This window comes from Notamacropus eugenii, chromosome 4, assembly GCF_028372415.1.
Source record: "Notamacropus eugenii isolate mMacEug1 chromosome 4, mMacEug1.pri_v2, whole genome shotgun sequence".
Lineage (NCBI taxonomy): Eukaryota > Metazoa > Chordata > Mammalia > Diprotodontia > Macropodidae > Notamacropus > Notamacropus eugenii.
The window spans coordinates 436,583,900-436,607,938 of record NC_092875.1 but is presented as its reverse complement, the minus strand read 5'-3'; the positions used below and the strand labels follow the sequence as shown (position 1 = coordinate 436,607,938).

The window sequence follows — 24,039 nt, the reverse complement described above, 5'->3', positions numbered from 1 at the left end:
AAGGAGCACCTAGACTTGAAGCTAGATGTGTCCTTCTCTGAAGTCTTTCTCTGATGACTTGTTGGCTATAAGAATGACCTTGGGTTTTCGGGTTCTTAAAGATTTTATCAGTGGGGTACAAACTGCATAGAACTTTTTAAGCTACCAAAACTTAAATTAATAATAGACTATGTGTCCAAGGACAATCCTTGAAAGAGATGTAACTAGATGTGCATGACTTAGCTATTCTCAGCAATGCAACTATCCAAGACAATGAAAAATACAATCCATTCCTAGACAAAGAACTGATGGTGTCTAAATACAGATTAAAGCATACTTTTTTTAACTTTATTTTTCTTGAGTTTTTTTGGTTTATGTTTTCTTTTAAACATGACTATTATGAATATTTTGCATGACTACACATATATAACCTGTATCAAATTTTTTGCCTTCTCAATGAGGTGGGGTAGGGAAGGGGGAAGACGAGAATTTAGAACTCAAAATTTTTTTAATGAATGTTAAATATTGTTTTTACATGTAATTGGGGGAAAATAAATTACTAAATTAAAAAAAAGATTTGTAAAAAAATTTTGCCATTGCTTCTGGAAATGATTAATTGACTGTTCTACGGAATAACTGACTTTCTTTGTGACTGCAGATCAAAACTATTTTCTCTGGCTACCACGCTCCAGTGTCTATTGTCTCTTCCTATTTAAGAATGTAAGAGAGCAGGAACTGTTTCAGCTCTTGTGTTAGTATTCCTAACACTTAGGACAATGCTTGGCACATTGTAAACGCTTGACAAATGCTTTGTCATTCTTTACTTCATTCATTTCATCCCTTCATTCATCTGCAACTTTCATCCACTGCTCTGAGTTTGACTTCCTTCAACCGAATAGGGCACATGTAATCCCCTCTCCCATAAGACAGCCCTTTAAATACGTACAGATAGCTATAATGTGTTCACTATGTCTTTTCTCTCCAAGCTAAATGTCCCCAGTTCATTCAACCAATTCTCATATGGTACCTTCACCAGCCTGATTGATGTTCTCTGAACATTAAATACATCTTAAACTAGGATAGTGGCTATGGGAACAGAAGAGAGAGAGGGGACTAGTGAGAACCTACAAAAAGAGAGGACAGATGCTGGAGATGTTGATTTAGAATTCCAGACTTTCTAAGGGAGATGTCTAAGTTGAATGCATGTGATAACCCTTCCCTGTCCATGACTTCCTTTTATGTTATTACTAAAGTGCAAACTCTTTGAAAACAAAGACTAATGTATACATTAGTTTCACCCAGATGAATAAAACTGTGATTAATTACCCATTTAATGATGGGTTTGGACAAGTAGGAAAGATTGGAGAAACCCTATATGGATATTAGCTAAAGACCTTCAGGAAACTTTGCAAAACCAAAGGAGGGTGTGGGAGTTGAGAATGGGGATGGTGTTGCTTCTGAAGAAACTCCATGGCCAACAGCAAATTAGACATAGAATCACAAGTAGGAACGAGCTCTTACAGTCTCAAGTCAAAAATCATGCTTTATCCATGCACAGCATGGAGAGGACTGGAGGTCAAACTTAGGCCTTTTCAGCCACACCCATAAACCCAAAGAGAAGTCCTCAACTGCCTCCACTATTAGAGAAGAGGGAGGTTCACTACATAGGTATGTAACAGTTGACTGCTTATTCAGGTCAGAGGATTCATAGATAGGATCATAGAATCAGAAATTTAGAAGTGGAAGGAGAGGTCACCCAGTCCAATCTTTTTATTTTTATGGATGAGGAACTGAGGCCCAGAGAATTAAGGGATTGCCTGAAGTCATATGGGTGGTCGGCAGCAAATCTAGGATTTAAACCCTGGTCCTCTTATTCAAAAGTCAATGTTCGCTCCACTGTACCATGAATTCAGTCTTTGGATCTATGGAAGTAGTAAAGACAAGAATACCAAGTTGCCTCCAGTGCTTAACACAGTACTTTGTAAATGAATGAGTGAATGAATAAATGTTGACCTAAATCCTTGGATGTTTATTACTATTTCTATGATGTACAGATATATACAGTTATCCCTTACTCATCATGACTTTTTGATATATGGTGGGTCAGGATAAGAAATTATATGGGAATTTTGGGAGTTTTGTGCAGGTTGCAGATGACAAGGCCAGCAGAGCCTATGACCAAATACTTAATCCAAATTTTACAATAAGGTGCTGTAAACATCCCATAAAAGAAAAAGAAATAATTCAGAGTTCTTCTCATGTATGGCCAAAAAATGTTTACAAAATTTTCCTGATCATGGGACACTCCACTTTATTCCTGTGATGTGGAAGGGATAACTATACTTGGAAAGCTTGTTCTTTGATTTAGTTCAGTAGGTGCTTTGTGCTGAGCTGGTGATTCTGCTTCAAATTTGCTGTAGACCCATGGTCTTTGTTCAGAAGCAGTGATCTCCCCATTCTCAAAGTCCATAACCTCTTTTGGCTTTGCAAGGTTTCCCAAAGGCCGTTAGCTAGGCCACACTGGTGTCCATGTATGGTTTCTTCAATCTTTCCTATTTGTCCCAACCCGAATTTAAACTACACATTTAAGGCAGAGTCTGGTTGATTATCTCAGGGATGATTATCTCAATTTTATTTATCTGAGTTAATCTAAAGTATATATTTAAGGAAAAGTTCACCAAATCATGAATGGAACCAGCTGCTATGCTCCTGTTCCTACCATGCTGACTTTGGTTCTGTACCCCATTGGACTATCACAGAGTAACCCTCAAGACTTGAGGGTTCACAAGGTTCAATAATTCTAATAACTTAGAAACTGTTCCCACAGGACCCAAGAACACTGTGGAAACTATTTACCCAAGATCTAAGAATGTCTGTATTGTGGTCTTGCCTTTGGGGTTTTCATTCTTAAAGACCCTGCCCTTGCCACAAGCCATAAGGCCTCCTTTCTCAGGAGGACTTTGGTTTGCAAACCTGTTTTCCCCACTGCAAAATTAAACTTCTGTTTGACTTCTGACTCTTCTCTCTGACCTGCTTTGCTTGATTCCAGCCACCCTCAAGTTAGAGGCTGGTTCGAGTTCTACTGGCAATAGTCAACTACAACATCCTCTTAATAGTTTTCACCATCTCAATTTTCCCTTCTCCACCCAATTCACTCTTTACAGCTTTGTCAGACATATCCTTCTTGTGACCAGATCTGATTATCTGATTTGAAATGTTCAGACTATAGTGTCTCTCTCTCTTTGTCTCTCTTCCTCCCTCCCGCCTCCTGAAATCCAGTCCCTCATTGTCAGCTACCAGCTGGACATCTCCTCTGGATGTCTTGCCGAAATATCAAACTCAACAGATCTAAAGCAGAACTTTTCATATTCTCCTCTAAGCCAAACTAACAAGTAAAGCAAATATGCTTAATTTTGTGGAATGTCTCACCATCCTCCCAGTCACCCAGGTCCAGAGCTTTGGGGTCACCCTTGAATCTTCCCTCTCTCTCAATCCTTATATATAATAAAGTACCAAGTCTCTTTCCACAATATCTATTTCACCTATCCCCATCTCTCCACTCAAACATCTCCCCTTCTAGATGTTCTTCTCTCTAACTCATCCTTCACACAGCTGCCAAAATAAACTTCTTAAAACACAAGTTTAGCCATGTCATTTTCTTGATCAATAATCTTTAGTAGCTTCCCATTGGGGTATTTAATTAACAGTATAAAAAGCTTATATCTGTGTCTAGTTAGTTCAGTTGGTTAAGGCACTGAAGCTAAGGTCATAGATATGCATTCTACATGTGACTATTTCACTCTGTTCAGTTACCCAAGTAGTCTATTTTTTAATAATATAAGAGCTTATCTTTCTCCCTCCACTAATCAGGAATATTTTAAGAATATATTTACATGGTGTAGCTAGATGGCACAGTGGATAGAGTACTAGTCTTGGAGTCAGGAGGATCTGAGTTCAAATTGGCCTCAGATACTTACTAGCTGTGTGACCCTAGATAAGTCACTTAACTCCAATTGCTTCCAAAAAAAGGACTGTATTAAATGGTGGAAAGATATTTCAGAAATGTTGATCATTCATCAAATGGATGAATGAGGAAAGAATGTGGGTATATTACCATAAATCCATCTGAATAAAAAACTTAAAGCATACATTCTACCAATGGTGAGTTGCAGATATATTGGTTTTCATTGTACATTTTATCACTTTATTTTGGAGTTCAAATGGAGATTCTACTAATGGCTTTGGGTAAGCCATTTAACTTACTTCTCTGAGGACACAGAGCCATGATGGCAGAGTAAAAACAAAGACTTACCTGAGCTCTCCCCCAAACTAAATTATGACTCCAAAAACCAATTGGAGAGCATCAGAACCCACAAAAAGATGGAGTTAAACAATTTTCCAGCCCAAGACAACTTGGAAGGTAGGCAGGAAAGGTATGCTGCATCAGGCTGAGGGAGGAGTACAGTTTACCACAGGTTGTGCCAGTGCAGACCAGGCCCTAGCAAACCAGAAACAGGCATCAGGATGACTGAATCTGTGGCAGCAGTGGTGGTTTCCAGACATCTCAGCCAACAGACTCCAAGGACAATTTAGAAGGTCAACAAGAAAGGTCTGTCACACTCAGATAAGAGTGGAGCACAAGTCATGCCAGCATAGCCCCAACAAACCAAGAGTTGACTCTAGGAGGCACTGAGTCAATAGCAACAGCAGCTGCTTCCAGAGTTCTCAACCCATAGACAGTAAAAGGAATTGAACAAATGATCAGAAAGCAATTACAGGGGCCTCTTTGCTAGCACTGAGGCAGGACTCTTGCTTTGCCAATACTCAGATCTAGGTCACATCCTGGGTGGCAGTCACAGGGGTAGGAGGAGTACTAGCATACCAGATTTGCTGCCACAGTGGAGCAGGGGACCCTCCTGACAGTTCCAGGGCATAAAAGAGTGTTTGTGGTCACTCCTAGGCCAGGAGAGGAGAAAATATCCTTCTCTAGATCATACTATTTTTGGGTGAAGTGAAAATTTACAGGTCTCTAGAAGTGTTTCTGAAAATACTTGCATAAAATCCTTGAAGTTTGGGATAATGCACCCTCCACCCTGGAAGCAGAGACCTACTTTAACAAACTTTAAAGGTTAACTAATAATCTGGGAATATGAGCATACAATGGGAAAAAAACACTCTAACTATAGATAATTACTATGGTGACTTGGAAAGTCAAAACAGACATGCAGAAAAAGATAACAAAGTCAAAGCTCTTATATCCAAAGCCTCCAAGAAAAATATGAATTGGTCTCAGACCATAGAAAAGCTCAAAAAGGATGGTGAAATTTTAGTTAAGCCTCAAAGGAAGCCAGAGAAGTCTGTAGTTAGAGTGGAGGAGAGAGAGTATTGTAGGCATAGAAGACAACCAGAGAAAATGCCCAGAGCTGAGAGATGTCGTGTCTTTCTTATGCAAGCAAGGAGTTCAATGTCATGTAGTTGAGGAATACATGTTGGGGAGTAAGGTGTAAGAAGACTGGAAAGGTAGGAGAGGGCTAGGTTACAAAGAGCTTTGAATGTCAAAAAAAGCATTTTGATTTAGATCTTGGAAGGGATAGGGAGCCACTAGAATTTAATAAGCTGGGGGTGGAGGTGTGTGACATGATCGGACCTGAACTTTTCATATGAGTGGCTGAATGGAGCATGGATTAGAGTGGAGAGAGGTTTGAGGCAGGCAGAACAACAGGGTATTGCAATAAATTTGGCATGAGGTGGTAAGGACCTGCACTAGAGTAGTTGCCATGTCAGAGGAGAGACGGGGGCTTATTTGACAGATGTTGCAATGATGAAATTGACAGACCTTGGCAATAGATTGGGGATAGGTGAGGGGAGAAAGAATGAGTAATCCAAAAGGACTTCTAGGTTGTGATCCTGATAAACTGGAAGATAGTATTGTCCTCTATAATAATTGGGGGGGGGGCATTTAGGAGGAAAGTAAATGAATTCCATTTTGGCCATATTGAGGTTAAAATGTCTACTGGACATCCAGTTGGAGATATCTGAAAGGCAGTTGGTGATGTGAGATTGGAGGACAGCTAGAAAAGTAGAAATGAGAATTATCAGCATAGAAATGGTAATTAAATCCATGGGACTTGATGAGGTCACAGTGAAGCAGTATAGAGGGAGAGAAGAACCCAAGACAGAATTCTGAAGGATTAGAGGTGTGATCTGGAAGAGGAGACAGAGAAGGAGTGGTCAGAGAGGTAGGACAAGAACCAGGAAAAAGGGATGTCCTGAAAACCTAGTAAGAAAAGAATATCAAGGAGGAAAGAGTGCTTAACAGTTGCTGAAGAGAGGTCAAGGAGAATGAGGATTGAGAAAAAACTATTGGATTTATCAACTAAGAGATTATTTAGTAACTTTGGAGAGTACTTTTTGTGGAATGATAATATCAGAAGTCATATTTTAAGGGACTGAGAAAACAGTGGGAAGAGAGCAAGTCAAGACACTTATTGAAGACAACCTCTTTGAGGAGTTTAGCTACAAACGGGCAGAAGATATGTAAGATGATAAGCCTACTTGGAAGGACCAAGGGAAGATTTTTTTCAAGATAGGGGAGACATGGGCATGTTTATAGGCCATAGGAAAAGAGCTAATGGAGAGTGAGGGATTGAAAACAAGTGAAAGAGTGGGGATGAAGAAGGACAGATCTGTTGGAGGAGACAGGATGGAATGGGATTGCTTAAACAATTAGAAGGATAAGCCTTGGTAAGGGGGAAGGGCACTTTATCACATGAGACAGAGATTAAGGAAGAGAAAGTAACATAAAAGCCTCTGAGTGATAGAAGCTGAGGAAGAGGAGAGAAAAGAGAACTCAGAGTGGATGGCCTTAACTTTTTCTATTAAATATGAGGCAGGGTTCTCAGATGAGAGATTAAGGGAAGGAGGAGTCATGGGAAGTTTGAGGAGGGAATGAAAAGGCTTGAAAGAGCCAGTATGAAGAGTGAGATAGTGAGTTAATAAGGGATAAATAGTAGGATTGCCTAGCAGCAGTGAAGTCTCCATTGAGGTTATATAATATAGATATGGATCCAGTCAAAACTGTTGTGTATTTTCTTCACTTTCATTGAGTAGTTAGTATATGTGTAGGAAGGAGAAAAGGCAATGGGTAGTAGTAGTGATTCAAGACTGAGACTTGGCTGAGCATAATCAGTGATATGACAAGAGGGATAGGAATTCAAGAGAGGACAACAGTATAAAGTTGAATTGGGTCACCAAGGAGTCAAGACAGGGAGAAGAAGAGAGAGTGGCTAGTGTAGGGGAGATAGCCTACAAGAGAATTAGGGGTCAAGGGATTGGTTGACATGGTGCAGAAGAAGAGTCAGGTTTTGAAAGGGAAAGCTAAGGAAGAGGAGAAAAGACAATAGATTATAGTCAGATAAGGGGATTTCAGAAGTTTTGGACACTGAATGGGGTATATTGGTGGGTGATGGCAAAATGAAAGGTATGATCATCTTTGTGTGTTATTGAGGAGTAGCTCATGGGAGATGAACAGATTGAGCAACTGAGTGGTTAGGGTATTTGATGGAGAGTTAATGTACATGTTTAGTTGGGGAAGAAAAAAAAATTGTGAGCCAGGTAATGAACTCATTGAGGAAGAAAGAGGAATGAGCTGTGGGTCCATAGACTACAGCTATCAGAATTTTGATTGGGTGATACATACAAATAGCATGAACCTCAAACAAAGAGAGATTAGTTAGTGATGGAGAAAGTGGGAGAACCTACACATGGCAATGAGCAACAAGAAGTATTCCAACTCCTCTTCTTCAACCAGGGAACCAAGGAGAATGAATGAGACCAGTATGAGAAAGGGTGACAAGAAGGCTGAGTCGTCATGGAGAAGCCAGGTTTTAATAAAAGGTAGCTGATGAAAGCAGCAGGAGAGGAAAAGATTTAAGTGCAAGGAAGCTTACCGGTAATGGAATAGGCATCCCAGAGGGCACAATAAAAGGTCTAGGTAGAATTACATTGAAATTTTGAGGTAGGAAGGTTGAAGGGAATGGGAAAGAGGTCTTGGAGGATGTGGAATGGGGTTTGGTTGATGTTCAACAGGAGTTCAGAGTCACTGGGACATGAAGAGCATGATCAAGTATGAGAACATTCTTCACTGAATAGAGGTCACCACTCCGTTAGCACTCTTCCCATGGATTCATAGCCAGTCCTATACCTATACAGCAATACAGTATGATTTCAAAGAGTGCCGTGATATCCTAATTTCCCCTAAACATATTTGCTATTGACCTGTTTTGGCACTCGGAATCCACAATATGAGATTCACTATTATGAATTAAAGCAGTCTCCTAGTAAGGGAGGACAGAAAATGAGAACTCATTAGTGTACACTTTTTAAAAAAATATCAGATAATTTAGCTGTCATCTAGGTGGTATAATAACTAGAGTCCTGGACTTGGAGCCCGAAAGACCTCTCTCAGCCTCAGTTTCCTTACCCATAAAATGGAAATAGTACCTACTTCATATGGTTATTGTCAGAATTGAAAGAACAAATGTATGTAAAATATTTTGCATATCTTAAATCAATACGTAAGTGTTAGCTATTATTATCTGTCATTATCACAGGATGAGAAAGTTTGATATTGGAAGGAAAAGGTCTCTGGGGAGGATAATTAAAATGTGTTGGGGTTTAGAACACTGGACTTGTAGTCAAGAGACCTGGGTTCAAGTTTCAGTTGTGTTGTCTACCAGCGGGACAACTTTGGGAGTCACTTACTAATCTCACTGATCGTCAATTTCTTTTGTCTTCATCTCTAAACCTGGCACAGGAAATCTTGAACTATGGACCACATGGAGTTGGTTTAAGTATCAAAAGATGAATGTAAAGTGCCCTATAACTATAAACATTACATAAATATCAGCTACTATTGGAGTATTGAATTCTGAGAAGCCAAGGGTTAACATTGAGTGTAAGAGGAGTTAGCTGCCTAAAGAAGTAGGTCACAGGGAGATGGATCCATTGTTTATTTCCCAATCCGCACTAAGGCTGGTGCTACTCCATTCCCTGGTGAGCTCCAGTTGGTTCTAGGAAGCTCTTATTGATTTAGGTAGGACTCAAGAAGAAAAGAATGTAAGAGAAGAGACAGACAGACAATTTTTTTCCCAAAGCTGTATTCCAGACATTCTGCAACAACTGAATCCAAGTTGAGGCTGAATGAGAGGAGAACAAACTTGCCCAGACACTCAGTGAACCTGGAACTTCCACATGGGAGTTCCACCTCTCCAGAAGTCAGGAAGAGTTCAATGGATTATAACACTTGGAGGAATGAGCCTAGCAGGGTATTAACAAAGATCATAGCTGATTAATAAATGTCTAGGGAATCAAATTTTTGAAGTGAATTGAATTGATAGCTCTAGGTGGCAGTAAAAATAAAAAAGCACACCCAGGAACCGCTGATATGGGTAAGGCTTAAGAAAAGTAGAAGTCGGGGGGGACTGGTTGATGCCATGCTTAGGCAGGTTCAGAGACAAAGTGCTCTCTCTTCCCAGGATCTCTCCCTAAGGGAGGAATACAGTCGAGTACGTAAACCACACAGGCACCTTGCCTGATATTCCTCCCAAAGTATCCACAGTTAAGAGATTCACTGCCTGGGTCTCCCACACCATGCAACCAGCCGTATATCTCTAGACAACAAATTAAATTCATGTACACTAGTTCCATGGAATAAAGGAAGGAAATAAGCACTAATTAAGCCCTTAATATGTACCAGGCGACTGTGCCAAGCACTTTTTCAATATTATTGCATTTAATTTCCACAACAGCCCCAAGACTAGTATTATTCTTATCTCATCTCACACTTGGAAAAATTGAGGCGGATAAATTAAGTGATTTGTTCAGTCACAGCTAGTCACTTACAGCTAGTAAGTGTCTGAGGTTAGTTTTGAAGTCAGGTCTTCCTAACTCCAGGCACAACATGCTATCTCCTGTACCGTCTAGCTGCCTCTAATATTGGTTGGCTCTCATTTTAACAAATATAACATCTAGTCCTTCTCCATATTGAGGCTGCCATGGGGCTCCATAAAGATGTATTCCATAGAATCGGTGGCCTTTGGGGCTTTAAGGGATATTAAAAGAGCACTATGAATCTATGGGGAGAGTGCTAAAGGAAGGGGGGTGATTTGTCAAAGGTCACACAGGAATTAAGTGGGTGAGCCAGCAAAGGGTGACAGAAGGAGTCAGAGGGTGACATTCTGTCTCTGAGGCTTATTTCTTATGTGTCCTTAGTTTCCTTATCTATAAAATGAGGGGATTAGACTAGGTGGCCTCTGAGGTCCCTTAGAGAAACATCTCTGACCCTTTGATTCCAGCTCAGGTTTGTTGACATGACATTCAGCGTGCTTTCTACTATAATCGCTAGTTTAGCTGCTTATGCCACTGGAAAGGATAAGGGGAAACTAATCTCCACTCCTCTTTCAGATTCCCGATTTTGCTATCTTAGTATGTTTCCCTTTCTAGCCTTTCCCAGGCTAACCAAAGGAAAGGTGTGGATCTTGGAATGAATACCAAGGTTTAGCCATGGATTAGAGGAATTAAAAATTTTTTGGTTATAAGTAAATAGCTTATGGCTGTCTCTCTCTCTTGCTTGCTTCCTTACATAAATAGGCAAGCTCAAACACAGTGGATGGAAAGCTGACTTCAGTACCAGAAAAGCTTGACTTCAAGTCCTGCTTCTAACATAGACTGACTGTGTTACCTTGGGCAAGTCAGCATCTCTCTTGAAGGCTTGTAGTTTCAAAGAACAGTGTTGGACCGCAATAGCACAGGTATTTTCTTCCTCTGGTAGTCCCCTAAATGACTAAAATTCCTGTCCTTTATTCTTTAAGCTTTCTGAAACACTGTTCTCTTTCTCAGAAATGTTTAGTGTTCATGTTATCTATGAGAAAACCTACAATTCAAGCCCTTGGTAGTCTGGACCTAACCAACTTTTCTGGCCTTATATCACATTGTTTTGAATAGCTGGAGAATTCCTGATGCAGTTAGATTAAGTGGCAAGTGTATCAGTGATTTTTTTAATAGCAGAATATCTGGGTTGTAAAGAGAGAATAATTTTAAAATACTTCAGATCATTTCAAATTTTGGAATTAGAAAGCATTTGGTTCTTAAAGTTTCAACAGTAACTGAAGTTACTAAATCTGCATGTCATTCTGGGGGTACTTTTACTAATTCTCAGGGGAGAGTTATTTTTCAAAGCCACATTCTAACTGTGAAAGAATGCAGGTATGGAGTCCTAAAGAAGAATTTTTCCAGACAAAAAAAAAGGCTCTTAGCAGGATCTGGACTAAAAAAAGCTTCTAGGTCAGGGGTTCTTGACTTTTTTTTTGGTAATATTAGACCCATTTGGCAGGCTGGCAAAGCCTATAAACCCATTTTATGACAAAATGTTAAGTAACTAAAAAAAATGTTAAATTTCAGATAAATATATATTAATTTGTCTCATTCAAGTTCACAGAGCCTTTAAAATCTATCCAAAGACACTTTGGGAATTCACAAGATCTCAGGTTAAAAATGTTTATTCCAGAACAACATAGGATGAGACTATTCCCTCTTTCAAATCATAGGCCTTCAAACATTTGGAGACAGCTGATATACGTCCTCAGTCCAAAAAAAGAATATGGTAATGGGAAAACAAAAAACAAACAAAAAAGCATGACCTAAATACACAGCTCCTTTTAGGGAGCCTTACTTTCTGTCTGTTTGTTCATTTTTTTTTTTTTTGGTTCTCAGACCTCTGCCTGCTGCAAGTTTGGAGAATTTCCAACGTTTTGTCTTTGCTGACTCTCTGGGCTCAATCCTTGAACTTCTGTGGTACCATAGAAAGATCATCAGCTCTTTGGTTAGTTGGAGGAAATAAGTTCAGATCCCCTCAGTCACCTATTTATTACCTATGTGATCACCATTTAAGCCTCATTTTCCTCATCTATAAAATAAGAGGGTTGGACTCTATTGTCACGCTCTACGGCCTGTCTTTAACGCTTCTTTTCTCATCTGTGGATCCAGCCCTTGTTCAGCCCACATGATCTCTTCCATTGCCTCTAGCGACTACAGAGTAGGGCAAAGCGTACATGTATGCACCCAAACCAAACACTGAATGCTTCAAGATCAAAAAGTTCATTTCCAAAAGCTCATGAAATTAAATTAATCTTTTAATAACTATGTTGGACTGTGTGATGATATGAAACTTGCACAGACTCATGGTCTGGTTAGACCTTCAACACTTGTAGAACCAGAGAGGCAGAGCTGAGGGATGTGGTCAGTTCTTATGAATAGCTCTTCAAGGAACCTTAGTCAAACATTTGGCCTGCTGTCGTGTTTCTTTTCTGTTACTATGTATGACTGATTTCTTGACTTGTTCCTTGGCTTTGAGATCAATAGCAAAGTTTCCTCTTCCCTTTCCATCTGCTTGACTTCCTGAATCCTAAAAAAGGCCTGACATTGGTTACTCCTTGTCTGAACAACCTGTTTATAAATGGGTGATTGCTTATAATCAGATTCTAAAAGGTTGGCTTGTAAAACCAAGGCAAACATGATTCTTTTTATATTTGAGTTGAACTGTCTCAAATTCTGTGATTCTGTTAAATGATGCAACATGACAATTCACTAAAAAGAGCTTAGTTGTAATTTAGTCGTTTTTCAGTCATGTCCAACTATTCATGACTCCCGTGGGGATTTTCTTGGCAAAGATACTGGAGTGGTTTGCCGTTTCCTTCTCCAGCTCATTTTACAAATGAAGAAACTGAGGCAAATAGGTTTCAGTGACTTTCCCAGGGTCACACAGCTAGTAAGCGTCTGAGGCTGGACTTAAACTCAGGTGTTCCCTATTCCAGGCCCAACACTCTATTTACTGTACTATTTAGCTAAAAGAGCACTTTTTTCTAATCATTAAAAATATCAATTGCCAGATGTTACAGCAAGGGCATTTAAAACCAGGGTTCATTTTAGGGTTCTATTAGTATAAAAATATTAGCTAAATCTTGGGGAACTTGAAAATTGCTTATTGAATGAAGATTTGTACCACATTTTTGTGCTTGTGTCATATTCTCCTAACTCACTGCATACAACTAGATGATCAGTCACTCTCTTCCTGGACACTTTATAGAGATGAATTCACTGAATTGTAAGATAAACCAATTCATTTTTGAAAAGTTCTAACTGTTACCAAGTTAATTCTCATACTGAATTAAAAAACCCCTCCCTAGAACATCCACCCATTTTCAGTTGGTTAATCAATAATCATTTGTTCCATGCTTCCTAAGTACCAGACACAGGGCTCTGGAGATAAGACTGAAGTCCCTGCTTTCAAGGAGCTTATGGAGGCACTAGACTCTGGAAGAATCAAGAAGGATCTTATGGAGGTCATGCTGCTTGAACTGAGCTTTAAAGGAAGCCAGGATTCTAAGAGGCAGGGAAAAAGAATTCATTCCTGGTAGGGGGGGTGGTCTGGGCAAAGGCGTAGAGAAGGAGGATGAAATATGATGGATAAATTGCAGTCTCCTCTCAGATTACACAGAGTCTTTTGAAAAAGTATTTTAAATATTATTTGGCAAGAAGTTCATACTAACCATATTTCACTATTGTAATTGTACTAAAAGCACTAGAAGAGGGTGGGCTGGACAGTGGACGAGTTTGGAGAATTTCTTTCTTCTTTTGTTACTGTTTTTGCTGTTGAGTTATTTCAGTCATGTCTGACTCTTCATGACCCCATTTGGGGTTTTCTTGGCAAAAGATACTGAAGTGGCTTGCCATTTCTCTTTCCAACTCAGAGGAGGAAACTGAGGCAAACAGAGTGAAGTGATTTGCCCAGGGCTACCCAGCTAGTAAGTGTCTGGGGCTGCACTCAGGAAAGTGAATCTTTACTGATTCCATGGCTGGCACTTTATCCACTGTGCCATCTAGCTGCCCTTAAAATAAGGGTTGGGATGGTTGTTGTTGAGTCTTGGCTGACTCTTCATGACCTCATTTGGAGCTTTCTTGGCAAAGATACTGGAGTAGCTTGTCATTTCCTTCTCCAGTTCATTTTATAGATGAGGAAATTGAGGCAAATGGGGTTAAGTGACTTGCGCAGGGTCACATAGTTAGTAAATGTCTGAGTCAGTTCTTCCCGACTCCAGACCTAGCACTCTATTCACTGCACTCACTTACCTGCTCCTAGGTCTCACCATACAGGAGGTGGTCTTAGGGTAAACATCTGATTAATTTTATATCCTGTTGCAGTTCAGAAATTCTGAACTCAAGTGAGTCACCACTCTTTTTATTGTCATTCTTTTACTTGTTAATAAAAAAGAGTTTAACTGAGGGAAGATGGGCTTAACCACTGAAATTTTCTTTTGATGATATTGATTGTGATGTATAAAACTTAAGGATATATGCAGTTAAAAATCAATTAGCAGTAGAATTTGGTTAGATTTTATTCTTTAAAAAATCTTTCAAAGCTTCTCTCTATATAAAGATGTAATAGCATTTCTCCATGTATAATGATGGAGGCTGGTATAATGGTCTTAGGATACATGAACTGGACAACTTAGAAGTGAAGTTGCCTTAAAAGGAGGCTATTTTCTTACTCTTGTAAATAACCCTACTTGGACAGAGGCCAACACAAGTCATGCTTTATCTTGTACTGGTATCTATGGAACATGATGTTATAAAGAGATTCCAATAAATTCCTTCAGTTTTTAAAGCCATCTGTCACCAAGCTGGGTAATAGAAAGTCTCAGCCATTCATTAAAATCATACAGTCAGGTAATGCAGGTTGATCGACAAGTTCTCTTTGAAAAATGTTATTTCTCCCTAGCCTATGTCTATGACAATACATTACCTACATTATTATTACCATTGTTGGAATTATTGTTATTATCACTGGAGCCTGGGTCTCCCTATCTTGCCCAGGCAGCAAGTGCAGTGGCCACTCACAGGCCGAATCCCATTGCAGGTCAGCACCAAACTGGGCTGGTTTGCCCCTCCTTAGGCAGCCTGATGACTCCTGGCTGGTCTTAGTGCAGACACTTGATTTTAGTTTTGGTCCCATTTCAGTTCAGAAATCCTGAACGCAAGTGATTCGCCAGCCTCAGCTCTCTGGCAGCAGGGACTCCAGGTGTGTACCTATGTCCAGCCTTATCTATTTTATTGAAAAAAATCAGGAAAAACAATGATCTTTTTAGACAGCCCCCTAAAATGCTAGATCTAGAGAAAGGTCTTTTCTCAAGCTTATTGACCTCTCTGCACCATGTTCCACTGTCAACCACCTTCTTTTCCTGGATTCTTTCTTATGTCTGGTGTTGGCTGATAAGTTTGTTTGTTTTGACTCTCCTATTTCTTGATTCTCCTCCTGCTTGTATGACTGATACTTCTTAGTCTCCTTTACTAATTCTTCATCCATACTGCTAATCAGCACACTACGACTGTGTCCTGGGCTTTTATCTCTTTTCCCCTTATTTTCTCTTACTTGGTGATTTCATTAGCTCCCTTGGATTCAACCATTATCTCCATGCAAATGATGTCCAGATTTATGTATCTGGTCTTAATGTCTATTCTGAGCTCCTATTTCATACCACCAACTTTGTCTATTGCATATTTTGAGCTGGATATTTCATAGGCATCTCAAACTCAACATGTCCAACACAATTCTCCTCCAAACAATTTTACTATAATGCCCCAAGTCAAATTCTGAAACATCAGAACCAGCAAAAGTTTAGGGTTTTGTCCAGCCCACCAAAAACTTAGGAGGTTGGAAGGCAAGGTTTTTGACGCTGGGGTGGCAGTCAGTCCAGAAACCACCTGATGGGCTTTGGAGACAGCAACAACAGGATCAGGAGCTCTCAAGCCAATGATGGTAAGGAGACCTGGTAACTGGTCAGAAGGAGATGACAGGGGATCCTTGTGGCAGCTCTGGCAGCAGGACTGGGTACTGCTTAGCAATTCCAATGACTGTACTAATTTCTGGGTCATGGTTCGATGGTGTAGATGAGTTCTTGCAATCCCAAGGAAGCAGGGAGCCTGAAGAGCACTAGTGCTTTTGGTCCCAAGAAAACAAGAGCCCTCAGGAGAAGCATTGCTTTCAGCTGCAAGGAATCAAAATTCCCTTCCTGGCTAGAGACCAGAACACAGATCAGGAAAACAGTGCTCCTATCTTTCCCTGGATCATACTACCTTGGAAGAATTTAACTCTGAAAACAGCAGTGCAAATAATGATTGAAGCTTGGAACAGTGTCCCTCCAACCTACTCCTGTCCCAGGAACAGAGCCCATCTTTAACATAATGTTTAAAGAAAAAAACAGGCTGAGAAAAAACATGATCATAAAAAGTTAGTATGGTAGCAGGAAGATCAAGACATAAACTCAAAAGAATACAATGATGTCAAAACAGCTACAAGCAAAGAATCAAATAAAAAATATGAATTGGACACAAATTCAAGAAGAATTCTTGGAGGAGCTAAAGTTATTGTAAAAAATCAAATAAGTGGAAAATTGATAAAAGAAATAAGAGCAATACAAGAAAATTATGAAAAGACAACAGTTTGGTAAAAGAGGCTCAAAAACCACTGAAGAAAATAATGCCTTAAAAAGAAATATTGGTCAAATGACAAAAGAGGTCCAAAGGCTCACTGAAGAAAATAATTTCTTAAAAATTAGAATTGGACAACTAGAAGCTAATGCCTCCATGAGACATCAAGAAAAAATAAGACAAAGCCAAAAGAATGAAAAAAAAATAGAAGAAAATGTGAATTAACTCATCAGAAAAACAACAGGCCTGGAAAAATAGATTGAGGAGAGATAATTTAAGAATTTTTGGACTACCTGGAAGCTACAATCAAACAAAGAGCCTAGACACCATAATTAAGGAAATTATAAAGGAAAACTTAGATATCTTAGAACCAGAGGGTAAAATGGAAATTAAAAGAATCCATTGACTATCTCCTGAAAAATACTCCAAATGAAAACTCCCAGGAATCTTATAGACAAATTCCAGAGCTTCTAGAGGTCAAAGAGAAAGCACTTTAAGTAGTCAGAAAGAAACCTTTCAAATAACATGGAATCATATAAGATTTAGTAGCTACCATGTCAAAGGAATGAAAGGCTTGTAATATGACATTCCAAAAATCAAAAGAGATTACAACCAAGAATAAATAATCTACCCAGCAAAACTAGGTATAATCCTTTAGGGAGATAAAAAAGGATATTTAATGAAATGGGGGACTTTCAAACATTCTGATCCAAAAACCAGAGAGGAATAGAAAATTTGACTTTCAAACACAAAACTTGAAAGAATCATAACAAGGTAAACATGAAAGAGAAATCATAAAGGAATCGATAAGATGAAGCTGCTAACATCTTTTATGGAAAGATGATAATGTAATTCCTAAGAACTTTGTCATTATTAGGGCAGTTAGAAGGACTCTATAGACAGAGGGAGTGAATCAGTTAAGTTGGGATAATCTAAAAGAAAAATGGATAGGTTACAAAGAGGGATTCACTGGGAGAAGGCATAAGGGAGATGAAGAAAGAGGAGAATTATCTCACAAAGAAGAGGTACAGAAGGAAGAGATTTTACATGAGTAGGAATAAAGGGGGGAATGCTTGAATCTCATTCTCATCATAATTGGTTCAAAGAGGGAAGAAGACACACATACGTATACACACATATAAACACATGTATGTACATTCATTTGTGTACAGAAATCTATCTTACCCAACAGTAAAATTGAAGGGGAAGAGGGTTAGAGAAATTAGGTGAGATTTCCTCTCACTGCAATATTAAGGCTGTATTCTAATTTTATCTTTGCTTTGCCTATATCACCATCTTTCTGTCTGGTGGATTTTCAAAAGAACTGATTGGCAATGCTGGTCAATAACTCAGGAGAGTGTCCGTGAGAATATAGCCAATGTTCCTGTCGTAGAAGAGAAAAGAGTTTGAGAAGATTCTTTATAAAACTTAGTGAACCTAACAAAATGAAGCAATATATAAAATTGAACTTTAAGTACATTTATCGTTCAAGTGAAGTGCCTCTTTAATCTAATACAGCACTTGTCAACCGGTAGATAAGTAAATATTTTATAGCATAATTAGCTATTCATTTTTATTGATTGATTTGGTGGCTAAAAACAAAAACGTGAATTTCCATTTCTCAGCAAGAGCTTCCTTATGAATTCTTTGTTTTCCAGCATGCTTGTGTGAGCAAGGATTTTCTCTTTATTCTTGTATCAATTCAAAATGTAGAAACAAACTTGATGTGGAACCAAATTTCAAACTGTTTATCTTGTATTGAACCAAAAATTGCAAACTTTTGTTCAAATAAAAGTCCAACTTCCAAATTGAGAATATTTGTGTCTATGTGACAACATGTGTGTGTATATTTTATGTACTAAGATCTTTAATTGCCAAAGCTAACAACCTCTTCTCCACTCTTATTTTTCTCGACTTCTCTGTAATATTTGAAATTGAAATTATCCTCTCCATCTAGATTCTCACTTTTCTCTGGATTTTGTGATAGTTTTCCTCCCTGTTGCTCTTCCTACCTGTCTGACTGCCCCCTCTTAGTCTCTTAACTGATTCATCATCCATGCCACATTCACTGATTGGGGGTATCCTCCAAGGCTCTGGCCATGGTCCACTTTTCTCTCTTGATTCTCTAACTTGGTGACTTCATTAGCTTTCATGGCTTAATTATCATCTCTATACAAATCTCAATATCCCATCCCAGAGTCTCTCCTGAGTGCTAGCCGTACATCATTATATAGTGGATATTTTGAATTGGATGTTGCATATGTTCAAATTCAACATGTCCAAAGAAGGACTCATCTTTCCCTTAAAATCCACCACTCTTCTGAATTACCCTGTTATTATTGAGATATCCCATCCTTCTAGTAATCCAAAGTAAACAACTTTGGTGTCCTTCTTGATTCTTTATTCTCAATTACTTTCCATATCCAATCAGTTGCCAAGTTGTATCACTTATATCTCCACAATCTCTCTTACAGACATCTACTTTTTTCCACTCACACAAATGCCATCCTTGTTCAGGCCCTCATTACCTCTCACCTTGACTATTATAATAGCTTCTTCTTTTATTCTCCTTACCTCAAGTCTCTCCCCTTTCCAATTCATGGGTCACATAGCTGCTAAAATGATTTTCCTAAAACATATCCTGATGGTTATTCTCCACCCCGTACCCATTAAACCCCAGTGGCATTTTATTACCTATCGCATCAAATATAAACTCTCCTTGGCATTTAAGCATATTCATAACTCACTTTTCCAGTTTTCTTGCTCATTACTATCCCCACATACTCTGAAATCCAGATATTCTGGCTGACTTGGAGCATTGACTGTCCCACCATGCCTGGAGGGTGCTTCCCTCTCACTTCTACCCCAAAGAGTCCCTCTCTTCCTTTAAGATGCTGCTCAGATGCAATTGTCTACATAATGCCTTTCCTGATCCTCCAGCTAATATATCCTTCCTCCAAAAATTACCTTATAATAATTTTGCATGTGATAGATACATACACACATACATATCTATCAATAAATCAACAAGCATTTGTTACTCTTTGTTATATAGTGGGGAAACAAAACCAATGGAAGACAGATGTATATCTTCCTTTAAAAAATGAGGTCCTTGAGATTAGATGTTGTTTCTCCACTACTTAACACAGAGTAATACATACTAGGTGATTCACTGATCTACTAAAGGTCTACTTTGATGCTTCACTGTGGTTTGAAGATGACCCTGGGTTCTTGAAGATTATGCCAGTGGAGCACAATCTCTGGCAGTTTCCACCATGCTGAAAAGATTTTGAATACAAATTCGATGACAGATTGCATGTCTGTCATCTAAGAACCAAACTAGATAAGAGAGAAGAGCTTTATCACCAGAGGTTTAGTCTCCAGATGATCATTCTTTTTAAGCTAGAGAAATTCATGAAAAGCGTCTCCTAAGGTTTAGAGGGATTAGAATAAAAAATATAAAGTTATATATTGTACATAATATATCTTATAATAGATATATTATAATATAATACCTAAATTATCTATTAAAATAAATTATAAACTCTTGTCTATGGCTCCAAAACTGTAGCACCATCCCTGCAGACAACGGTAGCTGACAAGCTTTAACCTGTTGGTGAGTTAGAGGGATGCCTACTCCAAGCATGTGAAGACTTCTTCAGGTGGAATGGGTAGAGGAGAACAATTTGTTCCAGGAGCCATGAAGGCAACTGAAGCACGTACTGAGGAACACTTAGAACTTGGTCAGACATCAAAGACACGATACTCATCCATTACATTGCCGGTTGTTCTGACTTTTGTCCTGTCACTGAACTTTGGTGACTTTGGAATAGTGAGGCTAGTGCAACTCTGCCTCACTTAAATCTAATTCCCATGCAAGTAAAGATCACTTTTTTGTGATGTCACTGATGTTCCTCAAAAGCAAAGGGCAGAAGACAGCAACACAACATTATATGTATATTTATATGTAAAGTTATATATAACATACATATGATTATAAAGAAGGTTAAAGGTTAGTGAAAATTGGTGGAAAATAACCATATCAAAGAAGTCATGAATGCATGAAGAAAATTTTTGGACAATAATGGTTTGATGTATTAACTCTTTTGGATATTTATTTCAGAATCCATTACTTTGACCTCCATGAAAAATGTTTTTTAATGGTGGAAATTTCAAGAATTATGGGAGGTATGAATATAATAAATTGACTCAGGAGACCTTTAATTCTCTTTAAACCCAAGGCAATCACTCTGCTAATGGAGAAAACCAAGCCTGTGGAAGTCCAAAAAGAAGGTCACAATGGGGCTCTAATCCTATTCCCTAAATCAGGCTTCCCCAGGGATTATAGAACTTTTGGAAGCTTGTCTGCCTATAACTCATTCTCATAAAAGGAAATTACAAGATTTATGGGTGAGGGAATAGTGGGCCTCTTTATGAATAATAATAATTATAAACACGTTGCTGGGTGTGGAACTTTTTGAAGTTTTGAAAACAGAGTTCGTTAATAGCTGGAGAGCTCATTCTAGATTAAAGAACAGTAAATAAGACTGTCATACTCTGGAGGTGTGCAATATAGACAAAAGGTCAAAATCTAAACCATAAATTTCCTTGTCCATTTGGTCATACTCCCCAAATTTAGAATAATTACCCCAGTCATTATGTATCAAGGGAAGAGGTGTGGGCTCCTTCTTTTGAGCTCTTATGGAAGAAAAATAGAGTTAGGGGTGAGGATCCTATTACTAGGATAGGAGAAGAAACTTGGATATCAGGATACGGGGAGCAGTGAGGCACAATGATTAAGAAGTGAAATCATGAACATAGGTTTGATTTGAGTTGTTATTCAGAGAAACAGAGCTCTTCACGTGGGGTACACTCGCTATATTTAGAAACTACCTCCCCCAAAGAAGCTCTCACCCCATTCCTACCACCATCATCAATAATAACAACCACCATATATTTTAATGATCACTTTTTGGATTTTACCAAGCAGAGACATGACCTCTTTTGGGAAACATGTTGGCCTGAAGTAGAAGATCTTTGTAGTGGGACACAGAGTTATCACTAACATGTGGCAAATAGGGCTTTTCCCTAAGATGCTGCGATGAGAGGTGGGAAGTAGGGAGGGAGGGTACATGTTTACTTCCTGTAATGATAACTATAGATGCTCTTGCATCACAGTCTGGGCAACCGGATTGTATAACTACTGCCAGACCACCATATCCTAAGACCCACTGATATGATATATGTGCAGTGCTTCTTACCTTCCCCTTGTCTATGTCTTATGCCTCTCAAATGCTTCTCCATAACTATTTTTGCCCCAGGTGAAAATATTTTCTGGTGAACATACAGTTGGAGACATCTGATTGGGAAGAGTCTTGAATGCCAGAAAGGGATGGGGAATTCCTACAGTCCAGAATTACAGTCAAAACTGGTAGGGATGAAAAGGTGGATCCCTTTGTTATGTGACTGTAACCAGGGACTACCTCTTCTTTTATCTGACTCTGCTTTGCAGGCCGTAGAGGCTTCTGACAAATTACATTTAAATACTTAAGTACTGGGATAAGATACACAGAACATTTTTCTTGATCAAAGTCTCTTCTGTGTATATATTACACGGATATATCAAATATTCTCTTTCAAGTAAATTGCTATCTGTCTTCTTTTTTTCTTACTATGTGCCAGGGAAACAGAAAGTGCTATAAATGCTTGTTGATACACACACATAATAACAATAAAAACACTAACCACTAGCATTAATATAGTGCCCTAAAGCTTGCAAAATGGAACTTTGCAAATATTTCATCATTACAACAACGCTTGGAAGCAGGTGTACTTATTAATCCTATTTTACAAATAATAAAACTGAATTAGACAAGTGTTAACTAACTTGCCTAGTGTGACATGGCCATATTTGAACTCAGGTTATCCTGACTCCACTACACCACCTAGCGCCTCAAGATTCCAGGGTCATAAGACCATGGATTTAGAACGAGAAGGGATGTTGTGATGAAATAAGCTATAAAACACATATTGCATTGCTTTTGGTCTTTTCTTACCTAGCAATTTAATTCAACAAACATTCCCAAACCTATAACTTAACTTTGGAAGTCAGTAATTTGACTCTCTATTGACCAAGGAAAGCAATAAAATGGTAATTAGTTCATTTGTCTCAAAGAACTAATCGCCATTTTATCGTTTTGCCCATTCTCCACTTCTAGTTGCCCACAAGACAACATCATGAAATTTACTGAAGCTATAGATGTGTGGAGTGTGTGGGCAGGAGTTTCCCTCTCACTCTCTTGAATCCTCTGCTCTAATTGGGCTAATGCTGCTGGTAAATACACATTCCTGGATCTATTTTACACCAACACAAAAAATTGTTCATGATGCCACCCTGAAGCTGCATACCAGGGAAAACACAGACAGTATATTATTTGCCCTCCCAGAGCTACTCAACTCCACCTTCCAACTTGGATTACTGATCAAGCTTTTACCAGAGGCCCAGAAAATCTTGAGATAGTATTTTGTCATTGCCAAGGACAATGACAAAGGAGGACCTCTGCTCCTACCAATAGAAATCAACAGAAGACTTTCTCCTGGGAAACCAGGAAAGGAGCTCAGTGTACTCAACATTGATCAAATGGCACATGACGGGGTTTGACTAGATCAGAAGGAATTGGTACTTAATATTTGTAAGCACTTAGCACTATATAAATAGTTTATTCCCTTCCCTCCTCTACCCCATTCCAGACCATCTGAATAGTGGAACATTCCTGTTAGGTGACAAAACATAATGAAATAATCAATACTAGAATTTTCTGAGATGTACTTACCAACTTTTCCCAGTCTGTCTTCCATGCCTAGTCAGTATCTTTTGGAAGAAAAATCCTTTTGAGTTTTATCCCTCCATCTTTTTTTGTTTTACAGAGTAGAAGTATCTCCTACCATCACTTGTTTGGAACAAAACGCATAACTCACTCTTCATGGAGTAATAATCTTGCTCATAAAACTTTGCAAAACACCAGCAAACAGAAGAAATATATCTGCCCCCAGGCTGTAATTTACACTCCCTGTTTTCTGTCTAAGAGAGATTCAATTTTAATCTCTTTTTTGGATGATGTTGGCAAAAAAGAATTATCTCCTTAATTCTTCTTTTTACAGTTGTTATTAATATTTAGAGACTGTTGGCTGGAGCCTGCAACAAAAGACAGCCCCAAATCGTGGAAACTTCAGCCCAAGTTTGGAAACTGAAAATGAAAAACTTTATTCTCAGCTCTGCCAGTTTGAGACTATACACTTATTACTGTTCAATCATTTCGGTTGTGTCCAATTCTCCGTGACCCCATTTGGGGTTTTCTTGGCAACGATCCTGGAGTGATTTGCCATTTCCTTCTCCAGATGAGGAAACTGAGGCAAATAGGGTGAAGTGACTTGCCCAGGGTCACATAGCTAATAAGTGTCAAAGGCCAGATTTGAACTCAGGGAGATGAGTCTTTCTGACTCCAGGCCCAGCAC

At 38.8% G+C, this 24,039-nt stretch overlaps 1 long non-coding RNA gene across 2 annotated transcripts in view; it reads right to left on the bottom strand.

Moving 5' to 3' along the window:
• LOC140501901 (uncharacterized) overlaps nucleotides 1-23,570 on the bottom strand; it is a 156,982-nt gene extending 133,412 nt beyond the window's left edge. Inside the window, exon 1 of one of the 2 annotated variants that reach the window (XR_011966410.1) lies at nucleotides 23,358-23,570. This is a non-coding gene — a long non-coding RNA (uncharacterized lncRNA). The remainder of the gene's footprint in view (nucleotides 1-23,357) is intronic. The other variant, XR_011966411.1, reaches the window with a different exon arrangement.
• Between the last annotated feature and the right edge of the window lie 469 nt (nucleotides 23,571-24,039).